The sequence below is a fragment of the Mirounga angustirostris genome, unplaced genomic scaffold, assembly GCF_029215605.1.
Source record: "Mirounga angustirostris isolate CCGP_5_RB_7025 unplaced genomic scaffold, mMirAng1.0.hap1 SCAF_5, whole genome shotgun sequence".
Classification (NCBI taxonomy): Eukaryota; Metazoa; Chordata; class Mammalia; order Carnivora; family Phocidae; genus Mirounga; species Mirounga angustirostris.
This window is the reverse complement of record NW_026991713.1, coordinates 14,712,567-14,725,959: the sequence shown is the minus strand read 5'-3', so window position 1 is coordinate 14,725,959 and position 13,393 is coordinate 14,712,567. Positions and strand designations below refer to the sequence as shown.

The following is a 13,393-nucleotide window of genomic DNA, read 5'->3' as shown; positions in this document are numbered from 1 at the left end:
AGTTTTAAATCATCTGAATTATAATTCACTAATGTAATCCAGGATTGCTGGTACCCTTAGCTGCCTACCAAAAACACAAATCCTCTCTGGAAGAAGATAATGTCATATTGGTCCACACATTTTTATTATAATTTTTAAAAACTTTTTAAAGATATTATTTATTTGACAGAGATAGGGGATAGAAAGCACAGTGTATCTTAATTGCTCCTGTTATTAAGCAGGGGGAGTGGGAGATGGAGAAGCGGGCTCCCAGCTGAGCAGGGAGCCCGATGTGGGACTCGATCCCAGCACCCTGAGATCATGACCTGAGCTGAAGGCAGACGCTTAATGACTGAGCCACCCAGGCGCCCCTTTTATTATAATTTTTGACATGTAAAAACGAGGGCATAAAAAATAACCAGGTATATAAGGAAACAAAACATAATTGAAAACCGAAAAATACAGATAATAGAAAGGAACATACAAGATCCAAATAAGGGAGGTATCAGAAACGGATTTTGTAATAACTATCTTTAACATGGTCAAGGAAATTTAAAAATTGAGAATTCTGGCCAAAAACTAGAAATTCAATTTAAAATGGAAAAGCTCGGGATACCTGGGTGGCTCAGTTAAGCGTCTGCCTTTGGCTCAGGTCATGATCCCACGGTCCTGGGATCAAGTCCCGCACCAGGCTCCCTGCTCGGTGGGGAGCCTGCTTCTCCCTTTCCCTTTGCTGCTTCCCCTGCTGGTGATCTCGTGCCCTCTCTCTCTCCCCCCGCCCCCCGCCCCGACAGAATTAAAATGGAAAAGCTGGAACTGAAAGGCATAATAAGAGAAATTACAAACTTGGTAAGTGGCTTTAACAGATTAGATACAACTGAAAAGTAAAGAAAAATGGCATATAATTCTCTAGAAGGAGAGAAGAAAAAGCTAATAGTATGTGTAAAAATATTAGCTAAAACGTTTCCAGAACTAATGACATCAAACAACAGATTTGAAAGCACCACTAACCCCATGCAGAATATACCAAAGAAAACCACATCTTGGGGCGCCTGGGTGGCTCAGCCGTTAAGCGTCTGCCTTCGGCTCAGGTCATGATCCCAGGGTCCTGGGATCGAGCCCCGCATCAGGCTCCCTACTTCATGGGAAGCCTGCTTCTCCCTCTCCCACTCCCCCTGCTTGTGTTTCCTCTCTCACTATGTCTCCATCTGTCAAATAAATAAAATCTTTAAAAAGAAAGAAAACCATGTCTAGGCACATTATGGTAAATAGCTGAAAACTAAAGCAGAGGTAAGGCACAGCCGCGGCGAGGCAGGGAGGAGCATATGATCTTTAAAGGAGCAACAATTCAACTTCTGGATGACTTCTTAACAAAAATAATGGAAGCTGAAGGTAACATGTATATATTCAAAGTACTGAAAAAAATAGCCACATTTGAATACTGTACTTAGCGAAAGTATCCTTTAAGGAAAAAAAAAAAAAAAGAAAGTTACTTTCAAATAAACAAAATGAGAGTACCTATGAGGAGACCCACACTAGAATAAGTGGAACAGGCAAATACTAAACTATATGAAAAAATAATTCTTTGATAAAGAGAAACCTTAATCCAAAGAATGAAAATGTCCAGAAGTATACTTGGCCATGAGGTGTTTTCCTGATTACTAGGACTTAAAACAAGGGTTCACAAATTTTACAAAAAGTAGACATTCCATTTAGTCAGCTAGTTGCATCTGTCACAACACTCAGACTCTGTTGTGGCACAAAAAACAGCCACAGACAATACATAAATGGACACTTTGAAAAAGAAAGAAGAGGCAGACTGTTGGTTCTCCAACACTGAGTGCCCCCCTATGCCCAGGGCTGTACAGGCCATGGGAGATTCAGTCTGAATAAGGAAAGCCTTTGCTCTCTACCTAATGGGACAACGGTATAATTACAGATTGTGAATTTTAACAAGCAGTAAAAATGACCTTCTAAGACCCATTGTAACTTGGTAGAATAAAAGAGCTATCAATCCATGAACCATTAATATTTCCTACGTAATTCATGACTGTGACTTCAAACATTTGAGTGTGAATCCTGTGGAATGTCATTCCAAGTCGGACACTGGTATAAAGGTACAGTAACGTGGGTTCACAGCAGACTGAAGGACAGGGTAACTATTTTGGTTTTCTTTGTTTTGATCTGGCTTTTGATTAGCTATCAAAACAAGCCCCAGATCACCAAAAACTAGTGACAGCTAGAGGAGACCTCTGATAGGTTTAAACTCAATAGTTAATTTTATCTCAAATTTGGTATTTTTGCCTACAAAGAACAGCTACAAAAAATGCATTTTGGGGGGTGCCTGGCTGGCTCACTTGGTAGAACATGGCAACCCTCGATCTCAGGGTTGTGGGTTCAAGCCCCACTGGCTGTAGGGCTTACTTACACACACACACACACACACACATACACACAAAGTCTTTTTCCTCAGGAAAAGACTCAGTTATGTATAAAAAATAAAGCACTTCCACTGTTTTATGTTGACATGTCTAAACATGTCTTACAATAAGAATTCATATTTAATATACATCAATTTTAAATAGTAAAACAGGGCTGACACTTTTATTTCCAACTTGAAAGTACAAGGCATGATAAATGCCAAGCAGGGGGAGTGCTTGGAGCCCGGCGAACGAGCCTGTGGAGCTCCTGGTAGAGTGGGCCTGGGGACCCGGGAGCAGAATGCCGGGCCGGGCTTGTAGCTGCTGCCTAAAGCCAGTGCAGGGCGCCGGTGAGACGCCGAGCAGACAGGCAACAGACGTCGGCACACATGGGGATTCAAATCCAAGTCAGGATAACAGATTTCAAAGGAAGCTCAACTGTGCCATATAGACAGAGAGAAGGGTCCCCTGTCACTTCCTGCCATAGGGGTGCCCCACTCTTAAGTGCGAAGACATGTGAGCCCAAAGATTTGTAACCTAGAGAGAGAACGCCTTTTGCATGGAAAGTGGGAGAACAAGATGCAGCATTATTTTCATCGTTGATAGTTTGTTGGTGATCAGTGTTATTAGATAGCATGTGGAGACGCTATGGGGTGGATCATGTCTGTCAAAGTGAAAAAGTAACACTAACTTTTTTTAAAAAATTGACCTAGATATAGGTAGGCTCCAGATAATGATATCCTGGAATTCAATTTCACTGAGACCAATTGTTTTACAAGGTAGAATAGCAACTAATTTTGGGGGGTGGGGAGTATTTTCCCCACTCAGTATTTTCTGAGTGTTGTGACAATTGTTCATGACAACCCCAGCTACATGTTACAAAGCTCTTCTCAACAAAAGTGATTATTAAATGTACTACATACTTTTTTCCTGGTCTCAAATAAATTAATAAACAAAAAACAAAATACCATCAAGGCAAACATCTAGAATTTGGGTTCAAAAATAACTTGTTGCATACTTCTGTTTCTAGCTCTGACACCTTAGCTTGTAATGCTCTGCCACTAAAAAGAAGAAAGGCTGAATAAATGCATGCAACATCGATTTGAAGTCACTGAAGAGCTTCTAAGGCAACTAAGACCCAAGGAGCAAAGATTCTGGGAGAAGGGACATGTAGGAAAGTGACCTAGGCTAGTTGTCTTCTCAGGTATTTACTAATTTTTACGTTGTGTCAGGTGAGAAACTAAAGGGGAAAAAACATGCAGGTGAAAAGTGCAGCAGAGGGGCCCCTGGGTGGCTCAGTCGGTTACCTGCCTGCCTTCGGCTCCCTGCTCACTCGGGAGCCTGCTTCTCCCTCTCCCTCTGCCTGCCCCTCCCCCTGCTTGTGCTCTCTCTCTCTCAAATAAATAAATAAAATCTTTAAGAAAAGTACAGCAGAGCATTCATCAGCCTCACAACACTAGAAAAACAAAACGACCTAAGGACCTCAGGAAGCAGGCCTCTAAAAACACTTCAGGCTCTCATTGTGATCCCTAAAAGCCTACACCTAGAAGCTGAGGTGAGCTACAGGCAGAGCCAACTTTATAACATCTGAAGCCCAGCCATGAAAAAGATCAGTCTTGACTGGACTGAGGTGTCCCTGCTCTAGCTATTTGCCAGAAGATATGGTGAATCCTCTCTGGAAGAAGTAATTTCATCCACAGCATCTACTGTTTTTCATATACAATCCCCAGCATCTCATCAAAACTTATGAAGCATACCAGGAAATAGGACCAAAAGAGAAACAGACCCATGGGTGCCTGGGTGGCTCAGTTGGTTAAGCATCCAACTCTTGATTTCAGCTCAGGTCATGATCTCAAGGTCATGAGATTGAACCCTGCATCAGGCTCCATGCTCAGCAGAGAGTCTGCTTGTCCCTCTCCTTCTCTCTCAAATATTTTTTTTAAAAGACCAAATATTAAAGAGAAACATACCCACAAGGAATTCACACAATGGACTTTGGACATGGACTTTGAAATAACCAAGATTTATATAACCAATAAAATATGAGAAAAGATTGAGTATTATCACCACAGAACTGGAATCTATAAAGAATCAAGTGGGAATTCTAGAACAGATATATAGAGAACTTGATATATGGGATTATTATAAACCAGACACAGGTAAAGAAAGATTAGTGAGGGTAGGTCAATAGGAACTATCCAGACTAAAGTATAAAAAAAACACATAAAACATATAATAGACATGGTGCAAAAGTCTAACATACATGTAACTGGAATCTGAAAATGGATGAGAAAGCAATATTCAACGAAATTATAGTTAAGAATTTTTCCAAAACTGATGAAAGGCATCAATAAAATAAGCACTTTGAGAGAAATGCTCAACATCAGGGAAATGCCAATTAAAGCCACAGTAAGATATCTCTTCACATCCACTAGAAAAGCTATAATCAAAGACACACAGACTATAAAGAACTTACCAAACTCAACACCCAAAGAATAAATAATCCAAGAAATGGGCAGAAGACATAACAGACATTTTTCCAAAGAAGACATCCAAATGGCCAACAGACACATGAAAAAGCGCTCAACATCGCTCAGCATCAGGGAAATCCAAATCAAAACCTCAATGAGATACCACGTCACACCAGTCAGAATGGCTAAAATTAACAAGTCAGGAAACGACAGATGTTGGCGAGGATGTGGAGAAAGGGGAACCCTCCTACACTGTTGGTGGGAATGCAAGCTGGTGCAGCCACTCTGGAAAACAGTATGGAGGTTCCTCAAAAAGTTGAAAATAGAGCCACCATATGATCCAGCAATTGCACTACAGGGTATTTACCACAAAGATATAAATGTAGTGATCCGAAGGGGTACGTGCACCCCAATGTTTATAGCAGCAATGTCCACAACAGCCAAACTTGGAAAGAGCCAAGATGTCCATCAACAGATGAATGGATAAAGAAGATGTGGTATATATATACAATGGAATATTATGCAGCCTTAATCTCAGGAAACAAACAGGGTTGCTAGAGTGGTGGGGGGTGGGAGGGATGGGGTGGCTGGGTGATAGACATTGGGGAGGGTATATGCTATGGTGAGCGCTGTGAAATGTATAAGACTGATGAATCACAGACCTGTACCTCTGAAACAAATAATACATTATATGTATTAAAAAAAAAGAAAAAGATAGTAGGAAGGGAAAAATGAAGGGGGGGAATCGGAGGGGGAGACGAACCATGAGAGACGATGGACTCTGAGAAACAAACTGAGGGTTCTAGAGGGGAGGGGGGTGGGGGGATGGGTTAGCCTGGTGATGGGTATTAAAGAGGGCACGTATTGAATGGAGCACTGGGTGTTATACGCAAACAATGAATCATGGAACACTACATCAAAAACTACATAATGATGTAATGTATGGTGATTAACATAATAAAATAAAATTTTAAAAAAAGACACACAGAAACACGTGCTGTTGAGTTTTTAGAGATGCTAGAACCCTCACACATTACTAGTAGGAATGTGAAGTGAAACAACCACTTTGAAAAATAGACAGTTTCTTAAGTTAAAAAATAAATTTACCATATGAACCTGCAATTCCACTTCTAAGTAAATATATAAGAGAAATGAAAACATGTCCACGTAAAGACTTGTATGCAAATGCTCAGCAGCATTATTCATAATAGCCAAAAAGTAGAAACAATCCAAGCATCCATTACCTGGTAAATGAATAGACAAAATATAGCATATCCACACAATGGAATTCTATTGTGATAAAGGAGTGAACTGATACACACTGCAGCATGATTGGACCTTTGGAACATATTGAATGGAAAAAGCCAGACATAAGAGACCACATATTATATGATTCCATACACATTAAATTTTCAGAAAAGGCAAATCTATAGAGATAGTGGACTACTGATTTCCTGGGACTAGCAGTGAGAATGGGAAGTGACGGCAAAAGGGCACAAGGGATCTTCTTGGGGTGATAGAAATATTTTAAAATAGGATTATGGTGATGGTTGTACATTTTTGAATGTACTAGAAACCACTGAAACATACAACTTAATTGGGTGAATTTTATGGTTAAGTAAACATCTCCAATAAAGCTGTTTTTTAAAAAGATGAAACAAAGACATTTTAAGATGGAATGTCTTAAAACCAAGAAGATTGTCTTTAAACCTACAGTAAACTTACGCAGAGTCATAAGGCACCTACCTGGGTGGCCCAGTCAGTTGAGCATCCAACTCTTGATCTTGGCTCAGGTCTTGATCTCAGGGCTGTGAGTTGAAGTCCCATGTTGCGCTCTACTCTGGGTGTGGAGCCTACTTAAAAAAAAAAAATTAGGCAGAATGAAAATGATCCCAGATGGAAACATGGAAATGAGAAAAGGAATAATGGTCAATGTGGGTAGATTTAAGTAAATATTACCATATAAAACAACAATTATAATTTTGCATAGGATTTAAAATGTCTGTAAAATTAAAATGCCTGACAATAATATAAAAGGTGGGAAAGAGACAAACAGAGTAAGTTATTCTGTGATACCAACATTATTTTAGAAGGAATAAAAGCAATGGATATGGGGCACCTGGGTGTCTCAGTTAAGCTACTGACTTGATTTCAGCTCAAGTCATGATCTCAGGGTCATGAGATCAAGCCCTGTGTTGGCTCCGCACTGGGTGTGAAGCCTGCCTAGGATTCTGTCTCTCTCCCTCTGCCCCTCCACCCCTCCCTCTCCCTCTCAAAAAAAAGAAGAAAGAAAGAAAAAGGAAAAGAAAAAGAAGCAATGGATATTGCACTCTAATAAATCAAGAATGCATGTTGTTATTCGTAGGCTAACTACTAAAAGAATAGTGGAAAAACACAAGCCAAAAGGGAGGAGGGATGTAAATAATAAATATTAATTCAAAAGAAGGAGAGAAAAAGGAATACAGAATGAGTGCAATAAATAGAAAATGAACAGTATGATGGAAGATTTAAATCCAAATATATTCATAAGTATATTATATGTAAATGATCTAAGTAATTAAAAGGCAGGTTATTCAGGGCACCTGGGTGGCTCAGTCAGTTGGGTGTCTGCCTTTGGCTCAGGTCATGATCCTGGAGTCCCAGGATCAAGTCCTGCATCAGGCTCCCTGCTCAGCAGGGAGTCTGCTTCTCCCTCTGCCCTTCACCCTACTCTTTGTTGCTCTCTCTCAAATAAATAAAATCTTTAAAAAAAATAAAATAAAAAAATAAAAGATTATTCAAATCCATAAAAACCAAATAAAGCAATTATATGCTGCTTACAAGAGCCACACATAAACATAAGAATCCTAAAAGATTGAAAGTAAAAGAGTCGGGGAGGCTGGCAGAGTAGGAGGACTCTAAGCTTGCCTCATCTCATGATACAACTAGATAATACCCACATCAGCATAAATAACCTAAAAAACAACCCAAAAACTAGCAGAACAAACTCTACAACTGAAGGTAGAGAAGAGGCCACATTGAAGAAGGTAGGAAGGGTGAAGATATAGTTTGGGAACAAAATGACCCATGGCCATCCACACTGGAGAGCAAGCCAGGGTTGTGGAGAAGGGCAGGAAACAGACTCTCTCACTGGGAAGCTCACACAGGGAAGACAAATCCCCATAACATTTGGCTCTGAAAGCAAGAGTGGCTGTATCCTGTGAGTTCTTACAATCAGTGGGACTTAAAGCCTGGAATTTTAAAATTGGGGGGGCTCAGGTTGGAGGATGTTAGGAATCTGAGTCCCCACCCTTAAACACCTGGCAGAGATACAGTGTAGAGGCAGCAATTTGAAAAATGCTGGGGGCAGATGGGAGAGAGAGTTATTTACTCATCTCAGAGTACATCCCAGCGAGACAGATTGCAGGGAGGCCCCGACCCCAGGAACAAAGGAGCTAGCATGTGCCACTTTCCTCTCCCACCCCCAGCATAAACACATGGCCACCTGCACCAGCCAGCTCTGACACTACCTAACTTCTTACCCCAAGCCCCGCCCCCCTGTGCCCTGGCCCATCTGCCCCTCCTAGTCATGCCTGCCTCAGTCCCAGTGCTGTGCAACACCTCCCCCAGAGCACAGGCACAGAGCCCACCACCATCTCATCTCCTGACCCACACCTTTTGCAGGCCTTGGTTCTGGCAGCCGTGGGGTTTGTAACACTTCACAAGCAGACCAACACACCTTGTTAAACATCATACCCCATCCACTGAGGGACCAAACACTGCCCACAACAGGCAAAGTAAGCTACTGCAGACAACTGGACTGAAAGAAAAAGAGGCCGGGACTCAAGAGCAGGGCACACACAACACACATAAGAGCCACTCCATGGAGTGTCAGGCTCTGGGGAACAGAAGACATTGCATAGCAGGGCACTACAGGACCTCTTCATAAGCCCATTACCTTCAAAAGCAAAAGATGTAGCTGACTTTCCTAACACACAGAAGCAGAGAGTCAGACAAAATGAGGAGACAAAGGAATATGTCCCAAATGAAAAAAAAAAAAAAAAAAGGACCAAACCACAGCAAGAGGCCTAAGCAAAACAGATGTAAGTAATATGCCTGACAGAGAATTTAAAGTAATCATAAAGATACTCATTGGACTTGAGAAAAGAGTGGAGGACACCAGTGAAACCCTTAACAAAGAAGAAAAAAAAAAAAAGAACCAATCTGAGATAAAGATGATAACAAATGAAATTAAAAATACACTTTATGGGGCCCCTGGGTGCCTCAGTCAGTTAAGCTCTGCCTTTGGTTCAGGTCATAATTCTGGGGTCCTGGGATCAAGCCTCACATTGGGTTCCCTGCCCAGCAGGGAGTCTGCTTCTCCCTCTCCCTCTGCCCTCCTCCCTGCTCATGCTCTCTCACACACACACTCTCTCTCTTGCTCTCTCTCAAATAAATAAATAAAATCTTTAAAAATATATACTTGATCGAGGGGCACCTGGGTGGCTCAGTTGGTTAAGCATCTGCCTTTGGCTCAGGTCATGATCCCAGGTTCCTGGGATCAAGAGAGTGAGAGTGCTTCTCCCTCTCCCACTCCCCCTGCTTGTGTTCCCTCTCTCACTGTGTCTCTCTCTGTCAAATAAATAAAATCTTTAAAAAAATAAAATAAAAATATATACTTGATCAAATAAATAGCAAGCTAGAGGAAGCAGAGGAATTAATTAATGACCTGGAAGACAAGAGTACTGGAATGTAACCAAGTTGAGCAAATCAAAGAGAGAAAAAAATTATGCAAATTGAGAACAGTTTTAGGGTACTTGGTGACTACATAAAGTATAATAACATCCACATTACAGGGATTCCAGAAGAAAGAGAGAGAGAAAAGGGGGCAGAAAATTTATGTGAAGAAATAATAGCTGAAAACTTTCTTAACCTGGGGAAGGAAACAGATATTCAGATCCATGAAGCACAGAGATTATACCAAAAAATTAACCCAAGGAGGTCCATAACAAGACACATACTAATTAAAATGGCAAAAAGCAGCAGAAGACAGTTACATACAAGGGAAACCACATAAGGCCATCAGTGGATTTTTCAGCAGAAACTTTACAGGACAGAAGGGAATGGCATGATATATTCAGAGTGCTGAAAGGGAAAAATCTGCAGCCAAGAATACTCTATCCAGCAAGACTATCATTCACAACAGAAGGACAGACAGTTTCTCAAATGAAAACTAAATGCGTTCATGACCACCAGCCGTACGAGAAATATTAAAGGGGACTCTTTGAATGGAGAGGAAAGACCACCAAGTGAGAGTATGAAAAGTAAAAAAAAACACAAAATTAGTAAAAATAGGAATTTCTATAAAAATCAGCAAGAGATTCATAAAATAGAAGGATATAAAGTATGACACTATCTACCTAAAAAATATGTAAGGTGGGGGAGAAGAATAAAGAATGGGTAAACAGGGGCACCTGGGTGACTCAGACAGTTAAGCATCTGACTCTTCAGCCCAGGTCTTGATCTCAGGGTTGTGAGTTCAAACCCTGTGTTGGGCTCCACGCTGGGTGTTGAGCCTACTTAAAAAAAAAAATAAAAAGAATGGGTTCAAACAACCATCAACTTCATATAGACTACTATATGCAGATGTTATATACAAACCTAATGGTAACCACAAATCAAAAAGCAATAACAGGTATGCAAAGAATAAAGAGAAAGAAATCCAAATATATCACTAAAGAAAGCCAACAAACTATGAAAGAGAGCAAGAGGAGCAAGAGAAGGATGAGAAAAAAATTACAAAACCACCAAAAACAAGTAACAAAATGGTAATAAATACATATCTATCAATAATTACTTTGAGGGGCACCTGGTTGGCTCAGCTGGTAGAATATGCAATTCTTAATCTTGGGGTCATGAGTTCAAGCCTCACGTTGGGCATAGAGCTTACTTTAAAAAAAAATTAAATAAAATAGTTAAATAATTACCTTGATTGTAAATGTATAAACACTCCAATCAAAGGACGTAGGGTTACAGAATGGATAAAAACACAAGACCCAACTAGATGTTGCCTACAAAAGACTCATTTCAGACCTAAAGACACCTGCAGATTTAAAGTGAGGAGATAAAGGGGCACCTGGATGGCTCAGTCGTTAAGTGTCTGCCTTCGGCTCAGGTCGTGATCCCAGGGTACTGGGATTGAGCCCTGCATCGGGCTCCTTGGTCAGTGGGAAGCCTGCTTCTCCCTCTCCCACTCCCCCTGCTTGTGTTCCCTCTCTCGCTGTCTTTCTGTCAAATAAATAAAATCTTTTAAAAAAAATAAAGTGAGGAGATGAAGAAACATTTATTATGCAAATAGATGTCAAAAGAAAGCCAGGTTAGCAATTCTTGTATCAGACAAAATAGATTTTAAAACAAAGACTGTAACAAGAAACAAAAGAAGGGCAGTATATAGTAATAAAAGGGACAACCCAACAAGAAGATATAACAATTGTAAATATTTACACACCCAACGTGGGAGCACCCAAATATTTAAACAATTAATAACAAACAGAAAGGAACTAATCAATAGTAATACAATAATATTAGGGGATTTAACACATCGATGGACAATTCATCCAAACAGAAAATCAACAAAGAAACAGTAGCTTTGAATGACACACTGGATCAGATGAATTTAACAGATACATTCAGAACATTCCACTCTAACACAACAAAATACACATTCTTTTTGAATGCACATGGAACATTCTCCAGAACAGGTCACATATTAGGCCATTAAAATAAATTCCAATAAATTAAAAAAGATCAAAGTCATACCATGCATCTTTTCTACCACAATGCTATGAAACTAGAAATCAACTACAAGAAAAAGTCTGGAAAGAGCACAAATACATGGAGGTTAAGTAACATGCTACTAAACAACAAATGGGTCAACTAAGAAATCAAAGAAGAAATAAAAAATTACATGGAAACAAATGAAAATGAAAACACAATGGTCCAAAATCTTTGGGATGCAGCAAAAGTGGTTCTAGGTGGGAAGTTTATAGCAATACAGGTCTACCTCGAGAAGTAAGAAAAATCACAAATAAACAACTAACCTTACACCTAAGGAGCAAGAAAAAGAACAAACAAACCCCCAAACCATCAAAAAGAAGGAAATAATGAAAATTACAGCAGAAATAAATTATATAGAAACTAAAAAATAAAAACAAAAAACAAGACAAAAAAAACAAAAAAACAAAACCAAAAACAATAGATCAATGAAACTAAGAGCTGGTTCTTTTCAAATAAAATTGATAAACTTCTAGCCAGACTCATCAGAGAGAGAGAGAGAGAGGACCCAAATAAATAAAATCACAAGTGAAAGAGGAGAAATAACAACTAACACTACAGAAATACAAACAATTGTAAGGGAATATTATGAAAAACTATATTCCAACAAACTGGATAATCTAGAAGAAATGGATAAATTTCTAGAAACATATAACATACCAAAATTGAAGCAGGAAGAAATAGAATATTTGAACAGATTACCAGCAATGAAATTGAATCAGTAATCGAAAAACTCCCAACAAAAAAAATCTAGGACCAGAGGGCTTCACAGGTGAATTTACCAAATATTTAAAGAAGAGTTAATACCTACTCTCCTCAAACTATCCCAAAGAATAGAAGAAAAAGGAAAACTTCCAAAATAGAACTCCCTATAGTCCAGTAATCACAGTACTGGGTATTTACCCCCAAAATACAAAAATACTAATTCAAGGGGTTACATGCACCCCTATGTTTACTGCAACATTACTTACAATAGCCAAATAATGGAAGCAGCCCAAGTGTCCATCAATAGATGAATGGATGAAGAAGACGTGATACATATATATGATACACACACACACAATGGAGTATCATTCAGCAATAAAAAAATAATAAAATCTTGCCAAAAAATAATAAAATCAACCAACATGGATGGTGCTAGAGAGTACAGTGTTAAGCAAAATAAGTCAGAGAAAGACAAATACCATATGATTTCACTCATATGTAGAATTTAAGAAACAAAAGAACAAAGTAAAAAAGAGATAAGCCAAAAAACAGACTCTTAACTATAGAGAACAAACTGATGGTTATCAGAGGGGAGATGGGTGGGGGGATGGGTGAAACAGGTGATGGGAATGAAGAAATGCACTTGTGATGAGCACTGGGTGTTGTAGATAATTGTTGAATCACTATATTGTACACTTGAAACTGATATAATACTGTACATTATACTAGAATTAAAATTAAAAACTTAATTTAAAAAGTAAAAGAGGGGCACCTGGGTGGCTCAGTCGTTAAGCGTCTGCCTTAAGCTCAGGTCACGATCCCAGGGTCCTGGGATGGAGTCCCGCATCGGGCTCCCTGCTCAGTGGGAAGCCTGCTTCTCCCTCTCCTGCCCCCCTCTTTGTGTTCCCTCTCTTGCTGTGTCTCTCTCTGTCAAATAAATAAATAAAATCTTTAAAAAAATAAAAATAATTTAAAAAAATAAAGTAAAAGCGTAGAAGAATATAT

General features: G+C 39.5%; 1 protein-coding gene across 12 annotated transcripts in view; it reads right to left on the bottom strand.

Moving 5' to 3' along the window:
- The window catches only part of PRDM4 (PR/SET domain 4), a 54,397-nt gene that overhangs the window by 6,380 nt on the left and 34,624 nt on the right, over positions 1–13,393 (bottom strand). For 10 of the 12 annotated variants that reach the window (XR_006790557.3, XR_010411358.1, XR_010411359.1 and 7 more), the window contains one exon: positions 6,617–6,723. The gene's annotated coding sequence lies outside the window, so the exon portion shown is untranslated. Of the gene's footprint in view, positions 1–6,616; positions 6,727–13,393 lie in introns of all 12 variants that reach the window. The other 2 variants (XR_010411356.1, XR_010411361.1) reach the window with 1 other exon arrangement.